Source organism: Vicia villosa, linkage group LG3 (assembly GCF_029867415.1).
Source record: "Vicia villosa cultivar HV-30 ecotype Madison, WI linkage group LG3, Vvil1.0, whole genome shotgun sequence".
Taxonomy (NCBI): domain Eukaryota; kingdom Viridiplantae; phylum Streptophyta; class Magnoliopsida; order Fabales; family Fabaceae; genus Vicia; species Vicia villosa.
Genome location: NC_081182.1, coordinates 160,834,839 through 160,862,707, shown reverse-complemented (window position 1 = coordinate 160,862,707; position 27,869 = coordinate 160,834,839).

Genomic DNA, 27,869 nt, shown 5'->3' with positions numbered 1-27,869 from the left:
GTTATTAGGGATTAACAGTTCAATTTTAATGACGAACACAGATGAATATTCAGAATATAGAATCAATGGATCAAATCATACTCCTAATCCATACTATCACCTATAATACGATAAAAGAGATTAAACGGAGAGTCTCCCCTTACCTCGGATAAAAGTCTTGGTTCTTGGTCTCTCCCTCTACAGTTCTCCGTCACGTTCCTTGTTCCAACTTCTGTTCTTTCACGTTCTTTCTTCCCAATTCTCCAATTCTAATTATTTTATGAAAAATAATATTAAATTAGTAAGGGCTTTACTGCACCACGCCCCCTTCTTCTTACTAATCTCACACATGGCCCAAATGCCATTAACCATCATTTTCCTCTTATTTCCATAAAATCCATAATAATAATAATTATTAATTTAATATTCAAATTAAATTAAAAATTAAAATTATACGGGTGTTACAGACGGTCATTCACTTTCACGTATTTTTTTTCACAAATTCACACACCCAAAAACTATGTTTTTCACACAACTACGTTTTCTACACTTTTTTCTCTTCTCCCTTTGAGGGTTTGTCTTAGGGTTTTTCTTGAACATCTCTAATCCGCCATTGTCGATCAACTGACAACAGCCGGCAAACCCTTTCCCCCTTCAAACACAATTTTCAAACCACTCAAACGCAATTTCAAATCATTCAAACTCAATCACAAACTCAAACATTTTCGGCCGATGATTACCTATGAGGCCTCCCAAAAAAAAAGGTTTTTTGGCCATTGTTGTCTCGATCTGACAATGGCCTATTTTCACTATACATGACTTTTGGCCTTTGGTCATTGTTGTGATCTGACAATGACTCTGTCCCTTGGGTTTACCTTTTTGGCCAATGATTAAACCTTTTGGTATGAGGCCGCCCTTTTATTAAAAAGGGTATTTTGTATTGTCAATATATTATTTTTACAAACCTCGATCTGACAATGGCTTTATCAAAATTGAGATTTACCCTTTTGGGCAAAGGCTAACTTTTTAAATTTACTAATCGACAATCATAAAAACCTAAAACCTAAAGGCTAAATGGGTCCCCTTGAGTACAAGGGAGGCAAAGGGTGCCTAACACCTTCCATTTGCCTAATTTACCTACTTACCCAAATCTCTTGTTTTTAAGGTTTTCTCACTTGCCCAAATAAAGTGGGTGGCGGCTCTCGTTTGAACGTGAATTTTTAGGCAGGTTGCTACACATTCAAAGACTTCATGCGGGAGTGAAGAATTTGAATTGAATTATTCTACTTATATTTAGCACAGAGAAGAAGATTGTCAAAACCTTCATGCGAGAATGAAGAAATTGATAAGGTAACTTTTGTGCTTATGTGTTTCCATCTGGTCAAGATATTGGTTAGGTCTAATCTATGGCTTGGTGAAGAAGCAAATGTATTGTAGGGTTGATTTACTTTCAATTCTTGGAAGTCATGCTTACAATTGAATTATAGAGTAAGCATTATGTAAAGACTGTTGAAATATGGCTATATTCCGCTACATAGCTTTTGATACAACCCTAAGTACTAGAAGAATTCTAGGGTTAAATTTTTATCAACAGAATATTTGGCAGATTTTTCAACTATATTAAAAGTGTCAAAGATACTTGAGTCCTTCTCAATTCCACTCATAAAGACATTTATTAATAGAGTTGATGAATATCAATTGATCAATGATTCTCATATACATCTGCAAGTTGTTGGAAGACCTTGAAGATTATCAAAGATGATGTGTTCCAAGGAGATGGAACTAATGTTCTATAGGATGTTAGGACATTATTACTACTGGTATGGAGCTACCAGCTGAAGAATAGATGTTTTGGGTGCTAAACAAATGTAGTGTGAGTACATATGTTTTGAACTTACTCCTGATCTGGAAGAGGAGACATCTGTTTTGTATTAGTTGATCAGGACACGATCAACAAAGTTTCCTACTCCTGATGTCAGTTTATTTCTGACCTAAGCTTATTGGAGTATGGAAGTTGAGCTCAATGAAAGTAAAAGGATTCATAAAGGTATTATCTACAGTCCTTTTAAGAGAAATCAATACGAGCTTATATCTGGTATATCCTTCTTATCAAAGAAATCAGATATGTGGAATTTTATTCATAACCATAGAACAGATTTTGGTTGGAGGTGAATACTATGATCCAACCACAGTGATTAATGGTCCTGAGTATAGACTACCCAAAATGTTATGTTGGAAGAGTATTGTCTGAAGAATCAAGGGAGACAAATTGCTTTGAAGAATCTGTATAATTTTGTGTCATGCCATAAGTAAATCTATTCCAGAAACCTAGTTGAGGGAATCTCCTCTGTAGGTACAGACTATGGCATCCATCGTCTCAAAATCAGAATGAAAGTCTGAAGAAAAGATTATTGAGATGTGGCTCATATTATCCCTTGGTTATGTTGATTGTTTGGCTGTAAATGTGGTGTTTACTGTGCTTCCTATGTTTCCCCTAAGTGTTATGGATGAGATATTGTGGATGTTACCCCCAAAACAATAATGGATTATGTCGTAGCAGATGTTGAAACGTCATCTTAATTTCTTCAGTCATATGTGTTGTTGCCTATAAGTAAGAGTAAGTGTGAAGAAGTAATCAGTCAGGATAATCTAGTGTGAGTAGATAGTTCTAACTGATCAACTGGTAGGTACTTTGACGGGAGACTTAGTACTTATTAGTACGTAACCTGAATACCAAAATGCATATACTCTGTCGGGAGCTGAGTGTTTTTCTAAAGGATTCATGATATATTGTGAACTGAATGTTAATATTATAGTTCACTATGATCTTCACAAGTTAAGGATGTATGGCAACATTATCTGGTGATTATTTGAAGAGCTGATCCAATTTAAGAGATGCATACAGATGTCGTCAAATATCTTGATGGGATCTGGATATATGTGTGATAACTGTGTGGAAATATGAGTCAAGAAGAGATGAAGTATGTAATGTATCAAAGAGAATGTGCTACATGAAGCTGTAACATCACAATTGTTGAAGACACCAAAGATTGAAGAAGGCAGATAAGGTTTAGACTTATCTTTTGAAGACGTACTCAGGGTTAACTATGTGGTTTCTTCTATTGCAAGTTACAAAGTGTGGCAATCTGGATCTTGTGTAGAAAGTAAACCAAGGATTCTTAATTTGGAAAATGTGGCAAATTCCAAATAAAGAATGCTTCAAGTATTATAAGGACCAACATCAAAGATGTCCTTAATTTGTATATCTCAAGGGGAGTATAAAGTATGGAGATCAACAAGGACAATGTAATTCTTCTCCTAATATATGGAAAGTCTTTCAAAGACTAATCTTTTCAAACCAGAAGAACAATGTCAAACAAGAAGTCAGGACATAACTCAAGACATGTTTAATCCTTGGAAACCAGCAGGGATAGTTCTTATTATTTTCATCTAAAACATGTATTGATGGTGTGTATCACTTGCTCTGACTTAGTGCATGTTCCAACCAATGCACAAATTCACCTGATGCAGTTCTTATTAAAGTAACACCTCTAAGAGTCTAGGTATGTTATTTAAGTTGCTCGAGTTTCTAGAGTATTTCTTTTCTTTTTATTCTTCTTTTCTCTAGAGTCTATATAGGTTATGTTTGCTAACTTGTGTCAAACATAGTAAATAAGGGTAGTGTTCAGACATTGTGAAGTCTGAGGTCCTTCTTTGCAGTTGTTTATGCAAAGATAGTGCATAGGTCTAAGTCAGTCTGCCCTACTGTTTAGAGTCTTGTTTTCAAGTCATGAACACCTATTGTCTTGTGTTCTAAGTCATCCAGTATAGAGGTATGATTTTCTATGTCTGTAAATGGATGGTTCAAGTGAGTGTGCCTATCTGTTGAGTCTCCTCCTTTATTCTAGAAGAGGAAATTGTGTAAGTTTTGTGTAGGTTGTCTTCAGAACCTTAGCATGCGTGACTAAGACTGATATCTTAAAAGATGTTGGAACATCATCTCAGACGTTCGTGTTTGCTCAACCAAAGAAGTTTGTGTTGATTAGGATGAGGTACAAGATCAAGCCACTGATTTAATTGGATGTCATGACTGAATGTCATGAAGAGGAAGCAGAAGGTGTGATCTTTTATCTCTCATGTAAAGTTGATATCCTACATGATATTACAACATCATTACTTGCTTTTTTCTGGAAGAATGTCTGGAACCGTGCATATGAAGGTTGAAAAAGCAACATTATTGTCTAAAGTGGCAGTTTTGACATAATGTGGATGAGAATGGGCAGATTCTAATCTAGGTGTTAGTGGTATGTTCTGGCAATACATTACTACTATCATGGTGAAGTCTTCTATTGATGACTGTAAGGACAGAAGGTTGATGTTTGATAGTGAGATCTGATCAAAATGCCTGAAGATGAGGAATGTGCTTCTACTGCAAGCAAGAGATTGTCAATCATTATGTGTTATGGAATATGTGAGAAATTCCAGATCAAGTGGATTTTTGTGTAGAGTTGGCAATATCTGTGTGTTTTTCACCTGGTGACAAGTGATCTTCTACATAAGGAGCATTGATTGTTCGTGTCAGGGGGAGTTAAGGCTGTTGTCTGTGATTTTTTATATTTGTGAAGCTTGCGTATGCAGATTTGCTGATAAGGATGTGATATCAAACAACATGTTGTGACATTTGACTACTATGTGTGAATGATTTAGGCAGTGCATCCTTGTGTGCTCTAACTGATGCTATGTATGTTGTCTTGCAACTGAGGAGGAATAATAGTGAAAAAATTGAGTGTGTTCAACAAGTTAGCTAAACAGAGAGTGAGCTCTTGAAAACATGAAGATGAGTCTTATGTTTTCCATTCATCAATGCAAGTTTTTCCTTGAAGAAGCACAGGTTATCTTGGATAGGGGAGTTGCTTCTTGATTTAAGATGAGGTTCTTCAGGAATTCTTTCTTGGTCAGAGAAGTTCTAGCATCATGTACTTCAGTCTAAGCCATCAGATCAGTATCATTAAAGTGAAGTTGGATTTATCAGTAAGGATATCTGCATTCTATTTGGAGCAATTCTTATGAAACGTGTGAAGATTGCATGACCTTGTGATGAATTGATGCCATATATCATATTGTGACCCTAAAATTAATTAAAAATCTAACTAAGGATGGTTGAATATATCCTTGTGAAGCTGGAGTCCACATCTCTCTCTGGTAATTAATAAATATGCTTGGATGGAAATGTTTTGTGTCAGCAAGAATCCAAATCTGTATTAAATAGTCACATGTGTGTTGTGTTAGTAGAGCAAGTTGAGGAGATACATGTGAACTATATTGTGTGCTGAATTGGTTTTAGAACAACAGGATTACTGTGTCTATGACAGGGGGAGTTAGTAGAGTGATTGGGAGGTCATTAAGTTGGTTGATAAGATGCTCTCTCAAGGTCATTTGAAGAGGCTTTGTTTGTGTGCATGAGTGGTGAAAAGGCGACAATGTCTGACAGGATGTTGTGACATTTTTAAGGACATAGTAACTACTGAGCCTAACAAGGAAATTTTCTCGGATATTATCTGTACACATCAGTGGATGATGTAAAGGTTAATTGATGACTATGCGTGCGTTGGCTTTAAAGATAACTCTTTCCAGAAGAAACAGTCAAAAACCGCTTTGGAAGGATTAATTACTTTTAGGAATGTTTCCTAATAACGCGTTTGACAATTGAACAAGACCAAAGACCATCATTAATTTCTATGAATTCAAGTGGCTATATAATGGTGTTATTGCTTCCCTCTAGTCACAACATATCGCACATATCTACTTTCTTCAGTATGTTTTTCGTTTGCATTCAAATAAGTGGTGTCTGGGTTTGGTATTGTGATGGATTGTTGTGCCAAGTTTTGGTCATAAAAAGAGAAACACGGGCTGAGGATGCTATTCGTTGCTGTCATACGCTCTTGTGTGAAGTCATCAAAAAGCATGCAGTCATATGCATTGTTCTGCCTATTGTAGGAACTGTTGTAGTTGTGATTTGTGATCTAAGTTATAAACACAATTGTGATTTGTGTTCTGAGTAACAAGAAATGGTGGACGTGCTGAACTTGAGTTTTCTCTTATGCTCCTCAACAAGTGTATAAGAGTACTCTTATTCCACCTTTGGTCCTCAGTGACAAGAACTGGTCTCTTTGCTGAGGGACCTATCCCCTATCTTTTTCCTCATGTACACCACAATGTGTGTACTTCATAGAGGGAGTAAATACTAATGTCAAACTGCATGTTATGACATCGATGTCTTCTTTGTCATATTGTGGCTAAAAAGGGGGAGAAATATCTGAAGGTATTCTGAAACCCACTACTGTGAAAAGAAACAAAGGATCATTCGAAGGACAAAGTGGTCTGAAGATATTGTGAAGACTTGAAGGACAGAGTAAATTGAAGAGGTCTGAAGAATTTCTGAAGTCTGCCAAAGATGTGAAAGATCTGTTCACCTTAAGTTTTAGTTTTTTTTGTTTTGCTAATTATGTTTCTCTTAATGCCAAGTTGTATAGTTTTAGCCAAAATAAGCCAAAGGGGGAGATTATTAATTCCTTGATTTATGTGATTGGCATTTATGTTTGGCTAAAATATAGTATCAGCAATACGTAATAGGATGTAAAGAACTTGCAAATATAAACATGAACAAAATAGATACAACAGCAAGATGTTCTATGGAATGTTAAGACATGTTCTGTGACAACATGTCTTATGAGATGTCATATGCAGAAACTCATGACATTGCGCCTGCTAAGCTAAAAGATGAAGATTCTAGATGTAATCAACAAATGCTAAATATTCTATGCAATCATATGTGGTGCAGATTTAAAGGTCAAAAGAATCAAGTCAGAATATTGAAGATTATGTAGTTTCTAATTATAGAAATATTTTAGGAAACTTATCATTCAAGACCTTTATTTTAGCAAAAGTTTTCTGCTGATTTGTAGCACCAAATAAAGTTGTGATTGAAGGCCCAAGTCCAGTTGGGAATAGGCTTTAAATAAGAAGCTGCGTAACCTAGTTTGAGTAGCAAGCCAAGTATTGAAACAATGTAATCATTAGGGTTTGTCAAGGCAGATCACCCGAGTTGTGGGATGGCTATCATGTTCTTCTCAAAACCTATAGGCAAGAGAAGTATTGTTCTCACTCGAATCCTTTAGGTAAGAGTTGAGAGATTTGTTTCTTGATCAAAGATGTTAAGCAAGATAAAGTTGTTTGTCTTGAAGTGTGTCTTCAGTTTCCTTGTTGATATTATCACTGATTGTGAGTGAAGGGATTTGAGGGGGTCCTCATATCTAGGTGAGTCTTAGATAGAAATCTTACTTGGGTAGTGATTAAGTGAGAGGTTGTAAACGGTGGAGTTTTGCTTTGAATTAATACTATCATAGTGGATTTATCCCTGGCTTGGTAGCCCCTAGAGTAGGATTGTGAATCCGAACTGGGTAAACAATTCATTGTGTTATTTATTTTCTGCACTGAATTTTAGTCTGTTCAGTAATGGATGTCATAACATCGAAGATGACATCAAGAACTACTCCCCGAGCTTATGTGTTTATTGAACCACTCCAGATCAAAATCTACAGGTGATAACTGGGTTATCATTATGCATAAATGGTTCCAGCAAGTTTATGATCTGTCAGAACTTAAGTGTTAAACTAAAATTTAAAGATGATACTATTTTATCAGTGCAACCTTTTAACAGACTAGATGTCACGACATCATACATGACATCTTGGTTTTGTCATACCAGAATTTCAGAAGTGATGCTTAATTTCTATGTGTTTTGCTTTGGAATGTAGAATAGGATTTTTTAAAGACATATAGCAGAAGTGTTATCACAGAAAATTGGAATCTTACGCTCATACATGTGATAACATTCTAACTGGGTTTTTATCCAAAGCATCTGAGTGCTACATCCTGCAGCAGCTACGTACTCTGCTTCTGTAGTTGATAGTGCAACTATGGCTTGTTTTTTGCTATACCAAGAGATTAGATTGTTTCCTAGAAACTGACAACTTCCAGATGTACTTTTACGTTCTATTCTATCTCCAGCAAAATCAGCATCACAATAACCTACTAAATTGAACTCTTTGGATTTTCTGTAACACAGTCCAACGTTAGTAGTACCTTTCAGATACCTCAGAATTCACTTGACAACGATCAAGTGAGACTCTCTAGGATTTGATTGGAATCTTGCACATAAGCATACACTAAACATAATATCTGGTCTAGATGCAGTAAGATAAAGTAATGAACCAATCATACCTCTGTAGATTTTCCGATCTACTTTCTTACTTACCTCATCTTTACCCAAAATGCAAGTAGGGTGCATTGGGGTTTTTGCTACTTTACTTTCTGATAATTGGAATTGCTTTAGAAGTTCCTTGACATACGTAGTTTGGTGTATGTAAGTTTGTCATACCCCAAAATTTGCCCATACCATTTCTCATATGCCATCTCAAAGTCAAGACATAAAGCTCCAAAACACACTCTCCTATACAAAGGCTCTGAATTAGGGTTTTTATAGGAGAAAGTCAACCCAACTTTGACCAGCCATAACTTTCACATGGAACATCATAAATTTCCCATCCAAAGCTAATTTTAAAGGAAATCGAATTCTCTACAATTTTGTCTCTCACAAGCCAGGTCTAAAAATGCTTCATTTGAGAGATATGGATCAAAAGATTATAGGTCCTTTTCGAAAGTCAACCGAAAGCAATTTTTTGTTGAAGCCAATATCATCAAGATAAATTCTTCAAATGGAAAAAAGTTCCCAAAGTGGCTTGTAGAGGACTCCTTGAGGTTTCCAAAAAGTCCTAGAACTCTCCCATACCTTAAAAATTGAGGGAGATACGCCTCGTCAAAGTTGGGCGATTTTGAAGGAAATATGTGAAACAAAAGTGGTTCAAAATGGCTATTTTTGCAAATGGGCCTAACTTTTTAAGATCTAATGTTGATCCACAAGTTATTCAAGACTCCAAGTATTATTTCCACAAATTTATATGGTTTATTTGATTTATTATGAATTTTTATTCATTTTAAAAGTAATATAATTCATGTTAATCAAGGGAAAAATCAAAGAAATAATTTAAAGACATGTTCCAATCAATTCCAATCAGAATTTACTCCATATTTCCAATACAATTTCGTGTGCAAGAAGATTGGAGAGAAAAAGAGCATCTTGGCCAAGTTTAGAAAGTTTGGAATAAGATTTTTCAATCAAATTCAATGGTTGATCCAAAGAGATTTTGGGAAATATTATTAACCTAATTGGTTCTGTTATAAATACCTAAGATACTCAGACGAAGAGGAGGTTTTTTTGGGACGAGGATTGGCCGCATCAAACACCATAGGAGAGCTTCAAAAACCACAAACTCAAGGGCCATGGCAGAAGGCGTTTGAGATCAATTCAAGCACTCCCATACATCCAAAACGATTCCTCGTGGCTTTCTGAGGCTAATCGCATCAACACCATTGATTGAAGCATCTGGAATCACCACGAAAACGGCTCACGGTTTGCGCTTTCTTCCTTCAATTCGGTTCCAATCATATACTAATCATAAACATGTTTGACTCATATATTCATGACTGTAAGGATCTGTGTGTTGTTTCGAGATAGTTTAATTGCATTTTAGGTACAGATTGAAGCATATACCATGGCTAGGGTTTTAAGCTCATAATTCGGGGCTACGCGTTTAGGGACCGAATTGATTGAAATTAATCATGTTTTCGTGATCAGGGGACATTATTTCATCAATCTGGATTTTGTTTGGTACCTATAGATCGTGATTTGCAGGTTTTTTGATGTCGAGGGTCTATGGCCACGGACGCAAACCGTAGGCAAAAGCGTTGCCAAATCCTGAAAATTCGAAGGTTGAGGACGATGGGGCCTGGGCGCGCAGTCTCTGTTTTGAATTTTGGCGCGTTACGTTTTAATATATTTTGTTAATGAGGATCATTTTAACAGCGCGTGAAAATGGCTCAGTGGATAGGAGATGCGTACAAAGGGGCTCGTATGCAAGGGCATGGGTTCGATCCTTGCCCCTTGCACTTATTTTTGATTCTTTTTCCAGTTTGTTTCATGATTCAGATTCAGCACTAGCGGTCCATTGAAGCCCATCATACGCCTTCGCCCCAGCATCGTTGGATGATGATCATCAAAGATTGGACGCATCTGAAGTGAAGGATGCATACTATGGTTTCCAGGCTTACCATACTCAATCCAAACCCTGGTGTCCCATATAGATCTCCACCATCCGATCTCTCTCCCTCTAGATCTTACGCGTCAGCATGTGCCATTCCACCATGGACCTTCAGGGTTGCCCCTCACCAGAATATTCAGCTAAGTTTTTTTAAAATTTCTTTATTTTTAAATTACATAGTTTAGTTTTTTATTTGTTTTGATTATTTGTTTTGAAACCCTTTTAAACAAACTTCTCTTTTACATAAAACCTATTTTTTTCTTTCTAAAAACATAATAAATAATAAAAATATATTTATTTGTTTTAATTGTATTTTAATTGTTTTTTTAGTTAATTTAAATTGTTTAAAATTACTTAGTTGATTATTAATTTTATTCATTGATAAAAAATACACGTCAGGATTAGATATTTAATCGAAACCTGATGTTCACTGATTTAATTAATTAGGTTGAGAAACCAATAATTAATTAAATTAATGTTATTTATTCTATTAACTAGGGTTAACTTGTGCCCTAATCAGGGTTTACGAGAATTAGCCATACACTGAAAAAATATTTCTTTGTGCATTTTTTTTCAGGGTTAGCAACAGGGTTTCTTCCGACTATGCGCCTGATCAAGACTCAAAGCTAAGTACCCTATTTACTTTAAAAAGTCTATTTTATTTCCTTTCAAAATCAGGGTTTGTTTCGCCTTCATTCTTCTTTTGCCTTGCCTCTTTTCAGGGTTAACCTAAAGGCATCCTCCGACTATCAACCACGTCAGATCAAATGCAAAAAGCTAAGTGCCTTTCATTTAATTACTTACTTCAAATTATTGTCTCGACCTTCTTATTTTAGGGTTAGAGACGTTCGCCTTCGAATTAGCCATACACTCACCCTATTTTTTGGTTTGTTTGCCTTTTCAGGGTTCGTTGATTGCCAAAGCTACGAGTTTGGTAACCCTAAACTCTAATCTTTTATTCTTTCTGTTTAATTATTACTTATGTCAAACCCTACTAAGGGATCCGCTGGTTTCATTGTCCCCTTCCCCATATTATTGTTGTTCTTGCCTTATATTATCTGCGTGGTTAGTAAAATAGGGAGTGGCAACCATGAATTGGAATTAGAATCACTTAACCATAAGATAAATATCTGAATCTGATCACATGATTGTTGCACACACGCACTCTTTTGGGGTAACCTCTCTGTTGCCTGTTGCATGTTGCCTGTTGCCTTGTATTTTGTGCAGAATAGCCAGTCCCTCGAATACGAGGATACCTCAGCCATGTTGCCTCGATAAAAGGTCATGAGACCCTAAAATGATGCTGCCTTCGATACACTAACATGACCTCGACCCTCGGAAGTTGCCCACGAATAAGGCTGAGGTATCTTCTGGTTGCCTACAAACAAAGGCTATTCTGATCTTTCCTCTTAGACTACCTGCCTCTCTATGGCATGGGTCAGTCTTTGGGCGAACGATAACTCGACGACCCTTCTACCTCCAAACGAAAGGCTTCCTGCCCTCTTATGGCAAGGATAGACCCTTTCATTCTGAAAGGCTAAAAAGAGACCTATCATCTGAGTTTAAGGTAATTGCCCCTAATTGCCTTGCAATGCTCAATTTTCATATTCTTTCTCACAATTCTTCAAAAACTGGCTACGCTCATTTACGAGCTAAAGTCCCTATCTCTTTCATCTACATTTTCTAAACAAACGAGCAAGCAAAGCAATTAAGAGCCCATGGAAAACCATGGATGCAAAGGGTGCCTTACACCTTCCCTTTGCATAAATTACCCCCCGAACTTAGATTTCTTAAAAGGTTTTTTTCTGTTTCTTTTTGCCTTTCCGAATATTGTTTGGATAAAATAAAAGTCGGTGGCGACTCTTGCTTACCGCGACATTTCGATCGATAAAAAGTCAGTTCACCGTATGACAGAACTGGCGACTCTGCTGGGGACTTTTCGATAAAAGAGGGGTTACCTTAAAAATTTAGGATTCACTTAATTGTTTTCTATTGTTTGCTTTGTTTGTTTTATTTTTCAGGGGAGTTTTGGGAATTAACTGAAGGACGAATCCTACACCCGGATTCAAGTACACTTAAGATTAGGAGTGGCATAGTCATGGCGACCTCTTTCACATATGTGGGAGATGAGTCAATATGAAGTTCACGCTTGAGTTAGGACTCCATAGCATATGCACACCTTTCTCAAATGAGGGAGGTCTATGTATGTGTCTATGGGTGCGCCGGAGCTCAAGGACCTTTAGTTACCCTTAACCCATCCTGGCCTTTAGGAACGTAGTGGGGGGACTACTCTTGACAAATGTTAAGAACTAGTCGCTACCCGATGCTACAATTCAGATAGGTTCTTTCTCAAAGTATCATTGCATGGTGCGAATGCATCATGTCCGAGGGTGCTTTAGAAGGGCTGACAATTCTGGATAACTTGTAGAACCCGTTGCTGAAATCTCCTTATCCATAGAAATACCTTTGGGAAGGATACCTGATCAGACTCCATGCAAACCTTAAGCCAAAAATTGTGTGACTTGTGTGACTTGTTTGTGTTTACTACTAACCTTCATTTCCTCGCAGGTTTTGTTGAAAGGATTTGTTTGTCCTTACCATCTCGCACTAAGTCTAACGAACTGCATTCGCATAACATCATGACATCATAAGCATAACATGATTTAACTAACCCTTTCAAGGATCTTAGGAATTTAGGGCGCGCAATTTCAGGTGCTCTTATCAAGGACTGAATTCCTATCTAGGGGCAAAAGGATTTATTTTCCTCTGGTCACACACCTTCCAATTCAAAGACTCAGTACCTAGCAAGGGGCAAGAGAATTTACTTTCCTCTGGCCATGTATCTTCAAATTCAGAAGTATCCCGAATAAGAGGCGATGACCCACTCGATATGGTGAGCTTGATTCTCAAAGAAGGATGTTCAAAGACAAGAGTCAGAATTCTTCAAACAAATATGCGACCAAATCACTTTCCAATGTTGCTAACTAAATTCCTTAAAGATCCTTGAAAACATTTCATTTGCATTCATGACATTGCATATTTCTAACTTTGTTTTCAGGTTCCGCCTCGACAATCATTCCTCTCAGATATAATCGAGATGTAGATTCATTCTGACAAGCCCTTTTACATTCCAAAGCTTCGACTCTAACAAGCAAGCATTCTCTATCAGATATGGTCCAATGTATGACCCGTTCCGGTATTTTCAGTCAGATATGGTCTAATGTATGACTCATTTTGGCATTATTCATCAGATATGGTTTAATGTATGACTCGTTCTGGTATTCTCCTTCAGATATGGTTTAATGAATAGCTCGTTCTGATATCTTTCCTCAGATATGGTCCAATATAGGACTCGTTCTGACATTCCAACAGATATGGTCTAATGTACGACTCGTTCTGCTATTCCTCAACAGATATGGTCTAATGTACGACTCGTTCTGCTATTCCTCTTCAGATATGGTCTAATGTATGGCTCGTTCTGATATTCCTCCTCAGATATGGTCCAATGTATGACTCGTTCTGACATTCCTCTGGAGATATGGTCTAATGAATAACTCGTTCTGACATCCTTCAACAGACAAGGTCTAAATGTACGACTAGTTCTGATATCCCTCAATATATATGGTCTATTTGCTCTGACGTCCACTATCACATATGGTCTAAATGTATGACCCATTTCTCTCATCACGAACAATGCTGTGCACAATCTGAAAGGTCGCAATGGACACAGCCAATCTGTGGGGACAATTCTGATCTCTACACTAGTTCCAAAACAAAGACGCAAGTCAGATGCACCTAAGCGTCAATTCACCCAGATCAACATGTCGCTGGCTCAGGCATTACAACATTTGTTGAGAGCAAACTTGATTACTGTGAGGGATCCTCTTATAAAGCCCAACACTTCCGCTCCTAGCTATAAGCCCGATGCGAGGTGCGCATATCACTCCAATAGCCCTGGACACGATACAAATGATTGTTGGTCATTGAAGAACAAGATCCAAGATATGATCGATACTGGTGAAATTGAATTCCCTCATCCCAAGACTCCTGTAGTGATCACTACTCCCAGGCATAATCACGACAAGACTGATTAATGTCTAAAGTGGATGAACTTTTAATCATTAGCTTTACTTTCATTTGCAATTTCTATTCCGTTTGTTTAAACATTTGACTCATGATAGACATTATCTGTTTTAATAATCATCACCAGTGCATTGCATATATTTGTCTTGAATAAATTATTTCGTTATCACTCATTTTAAATTATGTTTTTACTTTGCATGTGTTTTGTGATATTCAACTCCTGCTAAAGTTGTAAGCCTTTTAAGGGAGGATGACGAAAACGATACCGCAACCTCATACAGTATGCTTTTGAGCGGACTATGCTGACGATGTACAGGCATTGTTTCAATTCCTAAACAGCGGAGATATAAGGATGTTAATCCCTCGTCAACCCCCTTTGAGCCTAAGAAGTAGAAGTTTCTTTTTTTTGTATTAAAACCCTTGATCATAACCTGCGGCAGGGTAGTTCTCAGTTAATTTGGTTGTGCATTCTATTTTAAGAGAATCATTCAATACACCTTTCAACAAAGGTTTCAATCACAAGCGTTCATCCGCACACATCAAAGAAGTGTTGGAGATGTCAATCAAAAGACAATGACGGTTCATCAATCATCCAAACAAGGCAGTCAATATCTTTCAAAAAAAGAAAAATGGGAAAAACATATATACAAAGAAAAGCCTGCTAAGTCAAAAATCAAAAAGAAGACTTAGGCAAAAATCAAGGCATCCCGCTGACTGTAAGCTCAAAATAGACAGTTCAGGCAAAAGTTAGGGATATCAAAAAGATGAAAAAAAAAGAAGTCAATAAATTCTTGAACAACTCAAAGTTGTGAATACCAAAAGGAAGAAGTGACTGCCATCTCAAAAGTTCTCTCTGCTTGTGAACCATCGTCATTATCAAAGGTGCAAATCCAAAAGTCTCTTGGAACCTGAATGCATAAGTTGAATCAACTTAGGATTGAAGATCATCACGAAGAGGGGTGGGTACAATCAAATTTTGAGCCTTTATCCTTTGTTTCTTAAACCGTGAACCAAGCCACGTTACAACCCTTGAAAGTCCTAACTGAAGCATGGTTAGTTCAAAAGCATACCGTCATAACAAAGGTATCCCGACTCCTTAAGGTTTATCACAAATGCTAAGTTGATACAAACCTCATGTTGTTACAAATATCATGTTTTTACAAACATCACGCTTTTACATCTCATGCTAATGATTTTCAAAAACTCAAGACAAACGTATGCATTGCATCTCATGAATTTATTATTAAACATATTCTGCTACATAATTTCAAATGTTAGCATCAGAATGAATTTGCACAGGGTATGACTAATGACTCAAAGCTATCCCGACCAACAAAGATTACTCCAAGAAGCCATGTCTCTTACGTATACAAGGGGCATGACATGTTTTGTCCTATCAATCTGAGGCAATCAAGTCAAGATTCCAAGAATCTCTCAAATGACAAACAGTCAAAGGCATACATCCCAAGTGGGTTTCATACTATTTCCCGATCAATCTGGGGCAATCAAGTCAAGATTCCGAGAATCTCTCATGGATGCTCGAACAATCAGGGGCATGCATCCAAGAATATCTAAAGCTACTCCCCAATCAACGTGAGACATTGTCATGAGTCTATGATTACTAGGGGCATGTCGCCCAAAGTGCACATCTCATAAAGTCCTCGCGAGGCGAATCTTTCCAAAAGTTCTTGCTAACTGGGTCAAATCTATGCAAGTCCAGTTCAACATCTTGATCAATACTCATTGGCGTGGCCTGAATCAAGTAGTAAGTTACTATGATACTGGGGGCAACTTTCAAGACACCCACATCTCTCCACAAAGCCACGTTCGTAAGATCATATCCCCACAGAATAATCATCAAGAAGACATCTTCAAACACTCTCGTCCAACAAAAGATGTAGATCCCCAACAGAGATTATATCTTCAACAGTGTCATTTCTCCAAAACTTTTCTCTTCTCCAAACATGGTTTACTAATATCGTTCATCCCCAAGCAGAAGTCATAAATCCCCAGCTAAACATCTTCAAGACAAGACCAGACGCCAAAATCACAAAGACATAGAGATTTATTTTCTCGAAAAAGACAACATAAATCATATTTCGCATACCATACGGCACAAACATGTTCATACATCGCATACATCACTATATAACAAATCCATAACATACGAAGTTTCTCATTTATTTTGAGATACTCATCACATAAACGCATGCATCATGACATAAGAAAACTAACCTCTATTTTTCAGGATATTACTATCTTTATCTGCAAGAGTTAAGTCGACACCTTTGACGGTTCCTTAACAATCTATTCTCAATTATTAAGTCGACACCTTTGACGGTTCCTTAATACATCAAGAGTTAAGTCGACACCTTTGACGGTTCCTTAACAATCTATTCTCAATTATTAAGTCGACACCTTTGACGGTTCCTTAATACATCAAGAGTTAAGTCGACACCTTTGACGGTTCCTTAACAACACATTTCAGATATAAGTCGATACCTTTGACGGTTCCTTATACAATCTATCTACATATCTGAGTCGATACCTTTGACGGTGCCTCAATGATATGCTTCAGAGTTAAGTCGATACCTTTGACGGTTCCTTAACAACCCACATCAAGAATTTAAGTCGATACCTTTGACGGTTCCTTAACAACACATTTCAGATATAAGTCGACACCTTTGACGGTTCCTTATACCATCTGTCTGCATATCTGAGTCGATACCTTTGACGGTGCCTCAACAATATGCTTCAAATTTAAGTCGATACCTTTGACGGTTCCTTAAATAACCCAACACAGATTTGAGTCAATACCTTTGACGGTTCCTCAACATCCGAAAAAAAAAAAAGACAACAAAGGCAGAAATTTTGCAACAATCCATACTCCAACAACTACCAGATGGCGTCTACAAGCCCATCTCCGACAAAAGTCTCTACTTCAAATAGGGCAAATTTCTTGGTATTCTTGTGTTCAATCATCTTCCACCTTCAGATACCGACTGGTACACAAACCACTCTACATCTTCAGGTTTAAGATAATTGAACAGGGGCTGCTGTCATACCCCAAAATTTGCCCATACCATTTCTCATATGCCATCTCAAAGTCAAGACATAAAGCTCCAAAACACACTCTCCTATACAAAGGCTCTGAATTAGGGTTTTTATAGGAGAAAGTCAACCCAACTTTGACCAGCCATAACTTTCACATGGAACATCATAAATTTCCCATCCAAAGCTCATTTTAAAGGAAATCGAATTCTCTACAATTTTGTCTCTCACAAGCTAGGTCTAAAAATGCTTCATTTGAGAGATATGGATCAAAAGATTATAGGTCCTTTTCGAAAGTCAACCGAAAGCAATTTTTTGTTGAAGCCAATATCATCAAGATAAATTCTTCAAATGGAAAAAAGTTCCCAAAGTGGCTTGTAGAGGACTCCTTGAGGTTTCCAAAAAGTCCTAGAACTCTCCCATACCTTAAAAATTGAGGGAGATACGCCTCGTCAAAGTTGGGCGATTTTGAAGGAAATATGTGAAACAAAAGTGGTTCAAAATGGCTATTTTTGCAAATGGGCCTAACTTTTTAAGATCTAATGTTGATCCACAAGTTATTCAAGACTCCAAGTATTATTTCCACAAATTTATATGGTTTATTTGATTTATTATGAATTTTTATTCATTTTAAAAGTAATATAATTCATGTTAATCAAGGGAAAAATCAAAGAAATAATTTAAAGACATGTTCCAATCAATTCCAATCAGCATTTACTCCATATTTCCAATACAATTTCGTGTGCAAGAAGATTGGAGAGAAAAAGAGCATCTTGGCCAAGTTTAGAAAGTTTGGAATAAGATTTTTCAATCAAATTCAATGGTTGATCCAAAGAGATTTTGGGAAATATTATTAACCTAATTGGTTCTGTTATAAATACCTAAGATACTCAGACGAAGAGGAGGTTTTTTTGGGACGAGGATTGGCCGCATCAAACACCATAGGAGAGCTTCAAAAACCACAAACTCAAGGGCCATGGCAGAAGGCGTTTGAGATCAATTCAAGCACTCCCATACATCCAAAACGATTCCTCGTGGCTTTCTGAGGCTAATCGCATCAACACCATTGATTGAAGCATCTGGAATCACCACGAAAACGGCTCACGGTTTGCGCTTTCTTCCTTCAATTCGGTTCCAATCATATACTAATCATAAACATGTTTGACTCATATATTCATGACTGTAAGGATCTGTGTGTTGTTTCGAGATAGTTTAATTGCATTTTAGGTACAGATTGAAGCATATACCATGGCTAGGGTTTTAAGCTCATAATTCGGGGCTACGCGTTTAGGGACCGAATTGATTGAAATTAATCATGTTTTCGTGATCAGGGGACATTATTTCATCAATCTGGATTTTGTTTGGTACCTATAGATCGTGATTTGCAGGTTTTTTGATGTCGAGGGTCTATGGCCACGGACGCAAACCGTAGGCAAAAGCGTTGCCAAATCCTGAAAATTCGAAGGTTGAGGACGATGGGGCCTGGGCGCGCAGTCTCTGTTTTGAATTTTGGCGCGTTACGTTTTAATATATTTTGTTAATGAGGATCATTTTAACAGCGCGTGAAAATGGCTCAGTGGATAGGAGATGCGTACAAAGGGGCTCGTATGCAAGGGCATGGGTTCGATCCTTGCCCCTTGCACTTATTTTTGATTCTTTTTCCAGTTTGTTTCATGATTCAGATTCAGCACTAGCGGTCCATTGAAGCCCATCATACGCCTTCGCCCCAGCATCGTTGGATGATGATCATCAAAGATTGGACGCATCTGAAGTGAAGGATGCATACTATGGTTTCCAGGCTTACCATACTCAATCCAAACCCTGGTGTCCCATATAGATCTCCACCATCCGATCTCTCTCCCTCTAGATCTTACGCGTCAGCATGTGCCATTCCACCATGGACCTTCAGGGTTGCCCCTCACCAGAATATTCAGCTAAGTTTTTTTAAAATTTCTTTATTTTTAAATTACATAGTTTAGTTTTTTATTTGTTTTGATTATTTGTTTTGAAACCCTTTTAAACAAACTTCTCTTTTACATAAAACCTATTTTTTTCTTTCTAAAAACATAATAAATAATAAAAATATATTTATTTGTTTTAATTGTATTTTAATTGTTTTTTTAGTTAATTTAAATTGTTTAAAATTACTTAGTTGATTATTAATTTTATTCATTGATAAAAAATACACGTCAGGATTAGATATTTAATCGAAACCTGATGTTCACTGATTTAATTAATTAGGTTGAGAAACCAATAATTAATTAAATTAATGTTATTTATTCTATTAACTAGGGTTAACTTGTGCCCTAATCAGGGTTTACGAGAATTAGCCATACACTGAAAAAATATTTCTTTGTGCATTTTTTTTCAGGGTTAGCAACAGGGTTTCTTCCGACTATGCGCCTGATCAAGACTCAAAGCTAAGTACCCTATTTACTTTAAAAAGTCTATTTTATTTCCTTTCAAAATCAGGGTTTGTTTCGCCTTCATTCTTCTTTTGCCTTGCCTCTTTTCAGGGTTAACCTAAAGGCATCCTCCGACTATCAACCACGTCAAATCAAATGCAAAAAGCTAAGTGCCTTTCATTTAATTACTTACTTCAAATTATTGTCTCGACCTTCTTATTTTAGGGTTAGAGACGTTCGCCTTCGAATTAGCCATACACTCACCCTATTTTTTGGTTTGTTTGCCTTTTCAGGGTTCGTTGATTGCCAAAGCTACGAGTTTGGTAACCCTAAACTCTAATCTTTTATTCTTTCTGTTTAATTATTACTTATGTCAAACCCTACTAAGGGATCCGCTGGTTTCATTGTCCCCTTCCCCATATTATTGTTGTTCTTGCCTTATATTATCTGCGTGGTTAGTAAAATAGGGAGTGGCAACCATGAATTGGAATTAGAATCACTTAACCATAAGATAAATATCTGAATCTGATCACATGATTGTTGCACACACGCACTCTTTTGGGGTAACCTCTCTGTTGCCTGTTGCATGTTGCCTGTTGCCTTGTATTTTGTGCAGAATAGCCAGTCCCTCGAATACGAGGATACCTCAGCCATGTTGCCTCGATAAAAGGTCATGAGACCCTAAAATGATGCTGCCTTCGATACACTAACATGACCTCGACCCTCGGAAGTTGCCCACGAATAAGGCTGAGGTATCTTCTGGTTGCCTACAAACAAAGGCTATTCTGATCTTTCCTCTTAGACTACCTGCCTCTCTATGGCATGGGTCAGTCTTTGGGCGAACGATAACTCGACGACCCTTCTACCTCCAAACGAAAGGCTTCCTGCCCTCTTATGGCAAGGATAGACCCTTTCATTCTGAAAGGCTAAAAAGAGACCTATCATCTGAGTTTAAGGTAATTGCCCCTAATTGCCTTGCAATGCTCAATTTTCATATTCTTTCTCACAATTCTTCAAAAACTGGCTACGCTCATTTACGAGCTAAAGTCCCTATCTCTTTCATCTACATTTTCTAAACAAACGAGCAAGCAAAGCAATTAAGAGCCCATGGAAAACCATGGATGCAAAGGGTGCCTTACACCTTCCCTTTGCATAAATTACCCCCCGAACTTAGATTTCTTAAAAGGTTTTTTTCTGTTTCTTTTTGCCTTTCCGAATATTGTTTGGATAAAATAAAAGTCGGTGGCGACTCTTGCTTACCGCGACATTTCGATCGATAAAAAGTCAGTTCACCGTATGACAAAGTTCCTTCAGAAGTTTGATTTATTTGAATTCCTAGAAAGAATTTAAGTTCTCCCATCATGCTCATTTCAAATTCTGCTTGCATAGACTCAGCAAATTATCTTCCAAGAGAGATATTAGAAGTTCCAAAAATAATATCATCCACATATATTTAACAAATTAAAATATCATTTTTAAATGTCTTACAACATAGAGTTGTGTCAACCTTCCCTCTGGTAAAATTTTTATCTAAAAGGAATGAACTTATTCGTTCATACCAAGCTCGAGGAGGTTGTTTTAGTCCATATAAATATTTTTTAAGTTTAAAAACATGTTCTGGATATTTTGAATCTTCAAAGCCAGGGGGTTGATGAACATACACTTCTTCTTCAATGTAGCCATTTAAAAATGCACTTTTAACATCCATTTGATGTAAAGTGATGTTATATTGAGCAGCATAAGAAATTAATAGTATAATAGATTCTAACCTGGCGATTGGGGCAAAGGTATCATTATAGTCAATACCTTCATGTTGACTATATCCTTGTTCAACCAGTCGTGCTTTATTTTTGACGACTTCACCTTGCTCATTTAGTTTATTTCTGAACACCCACTTTGTTCCAATGAAATTGAATCCTTCAGGCCTTGGAACTAGATTCCATACATCATTTCTTGTAAATTGATTTAGTTCTTCTTGCATAGCAATAATCCAATTTGTATCTTGAAGAGCTACATCAATTGAAGTTGGCTCAATCATAGAAACTAATCCAAATAGTGAGTTTTCATTGTTCTTGAGAAATGATCTTGTTCTGATAGGGTCATCTTTGTTTCCAAGAATGACATCTTCTGGATGATGAGTAGTGAGTCTCGAGAATCTTCTAAGAGAGGGTTCTTTAGAATTCTCCATAGTTGTGATTGGAGAAACTTCTGATACATTTTCAGCTCCTGAATCTTCAGAGTTTGTGGCCTGTACTTCCATATCTGCACAATTTTCAAATTGCTTTGGCTTTTGATGGCCAAGCTTATCATCAAATCCAATATTGATTGATTCTTCAACAACTAAGGTTTCTGTATTATATACTATATAGCCTTTTGAGCATTCAGAGTATCCCAGCAGAAAACACTTTTGTGGTTTAGAATCAAACTTGTTCAGATGTTCTTTAGTACCTAAGATATAACAAGTACATCCAAATAGATGAAAATATAAAATGTTGGGTTTTCTATTCTTCCAGGGTTCATAGGGAGTCTTTTCAAGAATGGGTCTTATGGAAATTCTATTTTGAAAATAACATGCTGTTTTACTGCTTTAGCCAAGAAATGTTTAGCCATATTAGTTTCATTAATCATAGTCCTAACCATTTCTTGTAATGTTCAGTTTTTACGTTCTACAACTCCGTTCTGTTAAGGAGTTCTAGGACAGGAGAAATTATGAGAGATTCTATTATCTTTAAAGAACTTCTCCAAGAGATGGTTCTCAAATTCTCCTCCATAATCACTTCTAACCTTTATGATTTTAAGCTCTTTTTCATTTTGAACTTGGTTACAGAAGTCAAAGAACACAATATGTGACTCATATTTGTGTTTTAAGAATTTTACCCATGTCCATCTACTGTAGTCATCAACAATAACCAATCCGTACTTCTTGCCTCTGACTGATGCAATTTTAACTAGACCAAATAAATCAATATGCAGAAGTTCTAATGGTCTAGAGGAGGAAACAAAATTTTGATTTAAAAGAGGTTTTTGAAAACTTTCCCTTCTGGCATGCTTCACAAAGAGCATCTGAGTTGAACTTCAGATTTGGAAGACCTCTTACCAAATTGAGTTTGTTGAGTTGAGATAATCTTCTCAAGCTAACAGTTCCCAATCTTCTGTGCCAAACCCATTGCTCATCATTAACACACAAGAGACAAGTTACTTTTTGAGTTTTAAGTTCAAAAAGATCAACTTTATAAATGTTGTTCCTTCTCTTACCAGTAAAAAGGATTGATCCGTCTTTCTGACTAACAACCTTACAAGACTCTTGATTAAAGATTATGTCATAGCCGTTGTCAGTTAATTGACTTATAGACAACAAGTTATGGGATAATCCGTCTACTAGTAAAACATTAGTTATAGAGGGAGAGTGTCATACCCCAAAATTTGCCCCCTCATTTTTAAAGACAAAAATCTTCAAATGCGAAAATAATTGAAGAGGACACCCTAAGCTTTCCAACAAATTCAAAATTATTCCCAAATAATGAGAATTGAGAAAATTATGGTTGGTGAGAGTTGGGAAATTTTGAGACAGTGCATAAAATCCAAATTGAGCAAATTCATTATTGGGCCATAGGTTTAATCCAATCATCCCTTAAATTGTTTTATTTTAGTTGTTTTGATTTATTCATTTAAATAATTAAAAATAAAGAAAATAAAATAAATTAAGCTCTTAGTGAGGTCCAAGCCCATCTTCCTTTTAACCTATTGTTTTCTTATAAATAACTAACAACCCTTATTTTTAACCATTCACCAACCATTCACCTCTACCAAATTCTCCATTCCCATACACTAACAATCGACAACTCTTATGATTAAACACCCATCCACAAAAAACCCTTTACCATCGTTTCCGACCATTACGAATAATCTTCTGTCACTCTAATTCCAGTTGCAGCAGAGTGATAAATTTTCCAGCCTATCAGCCGAATTCTGAATCTACTGTTTCAATTTGCTCCGAATTTTTCCAGAAGTTCAGAAAAAAATCGAGGAACAATACTCTCGACGGTCAAAATCGCAAATTCCTCATTTTTCTATTTTATTTGATTTTGTTTCTATTTTCATATTTTTAAAAAAATCTTAAAAAATTTGTAGCTTCGTTATCTTATTTGATTTGATTTATGATCAGGTTTTTATATTTTTTTGATTTTATTTTGATCACTTTTGTATTTTTCCATTTGTTTTCTTAACCGTAACATTGCATGGCTTATGAACAGGTTTCCTATGGATTGGCCAACTGGAATGAGCTTTATCCCTTGATCTCAAGGAGGTTATTCGTATTTGGCCAAAAGCCTTTTGCCTTTTGGCCAAACCAAGATTATTCGTATTTGGCCAAAAACCTGTTGGTATTTGGCCAAATCAGGTTATTTGTAATTTTGTCCATAATTTAATTTTCTAAACCCCAATTCTTTTCTTGTGTTATTATTATTATTATTATTATTATTAATTTGTTTTTTAATTTAAATTAATAATTTAGAGTAATATTTATTTTTAGGTTTAAATAATAATTTTTTTTTAAATTTATGGTAATTCAACAATAACATTTTTAGACTTAGGTTAATTTAATCAAATTAGGATTTTTAGGCTAATTTATTTTAGGTTTTCTAACCTTGATTTTATTTTTTGGCGAACTATTTTTCATCATGACTACTAATCACTGTTTTCCCTAACCCTTTTAATTTTTGATCTGTTACCTTATAATTGTTGAGGTTTTTTATGCACGAATTCTTTCCTCACCCCATACTCTGTGATTGTCGAATGCCTTCTGTTAAATATTTTTCCTCTTTTAATTTTGCCTTTTATTTCTGCCATTTTATTTTATTATCTGCCTTTATTTCATATATTTAATTTTCTGTCTTTTAAATATTAGAAAATATGTATAGGTCGCAATAAGTTTTCTTGTAATAGTTGTAGGTTTTATTTCCTGCCTTTATTTTTCTGCCCTACAGGTGTTTATTGTAATAGCATAGGAACTTATATTCTCTGCCTTTAATTTCTGTATGATTTTTAACTGCGTGGTTAGTAATCCTAGGGAGTGCAAGCCTTGTTTAAAATAAATTAGCCCACTTATCTACAAGATAAATATCTGAATTTAACCACATGATTGTGCCATACACACCTTTAGGGTAACCCTTCTTATGCTGCCTGTTGCCTTTTAATTACGATTCTAAAATAGTCAAGTCCCTCGATTCCGAGGATACCTAAGCAAAACAAATGTTACTCTCAGTTCATTATCATCATCAACTTTGTCCCTCGATGTTGCCTTCGGTAAATGATGATTTTCCAATTGCTAAGGTATCCTCGCCTGTTGCCTAAATGACTATTATATCCTTCCCTAAGACTACCTGGCCTCTTTATGGCAGGGACATTCTTGTGGCGAACGATAATTCCGATGACCCTTTTTAAATCCAATGAAAGGACTACCTGCCCTCTTTATGGTATGGATAGCCCTTTCCCATTAAAGTCTGAAAGAACAGATATTTTAAACTTAGGGTAGGTGCTCCTGATTGCTTGCTCTATTCAAATTCAAATTCAAAATTTTCAAAATCTTTTCACACCCTTTTTTCAAATCAATTCAAAAAGGCTACGCTTATTTACAAGCTAAAGTCCTTAACAAATCTTTTCCTATTCACACGCTACACTTCAAACATTTTGAAAACAAAGTGAGCTAAACAATTAAGAGCCCATAGATAACCATGGATACAAAGGGTGCTTACACCTTCCCTTTGTATAACTTACCCCCGAACTCAAAATCTTTTTAAGGTCTTTTTCTGTTCTTTTAGCCTTTCTATATATTGGATAAAATAAAAGTCGGTGGCGACTCTTGCTATCCGCACATTTTCAAAAAGTCAATTCTCCCACCGTATTACAGAACTGACGACTCTGCTGGGGATACATTCGAATAAAAAGAGGGGTTACCTTAAAGTTTAGGATTCACTTTAAATGTCTTCAATTGTTTGTACTATTTGCTTTATATTTGTGGGCCTGTTTGGGTTTACTTGTGTGAAAGATCCTAACCTGGATCTGAGTATCTTAGGTAAATGGCATGAGATCAAGGAGACTGCACGGCGTATACTACTGTGGTTGATATGGTGGCCATCGTTAGTGTGACACATTAGTTTGTCCTGGTGTTCCTTGGGATCCGACTTGAGGAAACACTTGGCTGCTGCGTGGTGTCATTAAGCACTAATTTGCCCTTAGAACCCTAGTTGAACTTGAATTTGGCCTATTAGAAAGTAGTGAGATGGCTGGCTTTGGTTCCGACCGAAGTTGGTTGATACTCGATGCTACACTCGTATGGGCTAGACTTTCAGGACGTTTTCGATCGGTGATTCGATTACTGAACTAAAATAGTGCCTTCGAGAAAGGTCAATGATATGAGCTCCCTAGAACCCGATCTTTATCTAGGACTGGTTGAACCAACTAAACTTCAGTGGGGAGGGTACTTACCTATGGACTTCATGCAAGCCTCTAAACCTAAGGACACTTGTGTGACTTGTTTAGGTTTGCTACTAACCTTTGTTTTCCTCGCAGGTTTCGTTTGTAGGATTTGTTTGTCCTTATTATCTTACGACATACCTGATGCATTGCATTCGCATAACATCATGACATCATAACATAGCATGATTGACTAACCCTTTCAAGGATCTTAGGGATTTAGGGCGCACAATTTCAGCTGCTCTTATCAAGGACTGAATTCCTATCAAGGGGCAAGAGGATTTATTTTCCTCTATCCATGTACCTTCCAATTCAGAGACACTCTACCTATCAAGGGGCAAGAGGATTTATTTTCCTCCAACCACATGCTTTCAAACTCAGGAACAGGTATCCCGAATCAGAGGCGACGACCCACTCGATATGGTGAGCTTGATTCCCAAAGAAGGACGTCCCAAGATGAAAGTTCGAGTTCTTCAGACAAAGTTGTGACCGATCAATTTCTAAATATCGCGAACTAAATTTCCTAAAGATCTTTGAAAATGCTACATTCGCATTCTTAACATCGCATAACAGGTTGCTTACAACGAGTCTCTCATCCTTCCTCGCTGTTTATTTCAGCATCATGGATCTCGAGCAATCAGTAAAAAATCTTCAGGCACAGAACAACCAGTTCCAAGAGATGATCCTTAACTTGGCCAAGGGGCAAGAAGAATTAAAGACACTTCTGATCAAGAAGGAGAAGGAACAACAGAGGCAGCAAGGTGGTCAAGATAATCAGAGATCCAAGCCTAAGCGATCATTTACTCCGTTGCACATACCGTTGTCTCAAGCTCTGCAACAACTGCTCAATCAGAACTTGATAACCCTATCGCCTCCATATTCAGTTCCAGCCAATCTTGCTCCTGGGTACAAGTATCATGCGGGATGTGCTTATCATTCGAACAGTCTTGGTCATGATACTGAGGATTGTGGACCATTGAAGCACAGGATTCAAGACTTAATCGATGACAAGATCATTGATTTCAATTCACCTAAGGGACCTCATATAGATGATGTTGTGCACAACCAGAAAGGTCGTAATGAACGCAACCAATCTGTTGGGGCAGTTCTGATCTCTACACCAGTTTCACAACAACGACGCAAGCCAGATGCACCTAAGCGTCAATTCACCAAAATTAACATGTCATTAGATCAGGTGTTGCAACATCTGCCGAAGGCAGGAATGATTACTGTGAGGGATCCTCCTCAACACATCAACACTTTGCTAAACACAATCCAAACGTGCGATGTGCTTACCATTCCAATAGTCCTGGGCACGATACCAATAGCTGTTAGGCATTAAAGATCAAGATACAAGACATGATCGTTGCTGGTAAAATTGAGTTCAATCCTCCTAAGACCCATATGGTGATCAATGCTCCCATGACTAATCATGAAAAGGGTGATTAATGTCTAGAAGGATGGACTATTGGCTCATTAGCTTTATTTTCATTTACAATTTCTATCCTGTTTGTTTAAACATTCAACTTATGATATAAATTATCTGTTTTAATAATCATCATCAGTGCATTGCATATGTTTGTTTTGAATAGCAAGTGTACTATTTTTGCCTATTGTAGTGATAAAAGGAGTTTTCTCCGAATGTCGATCTCAAGGA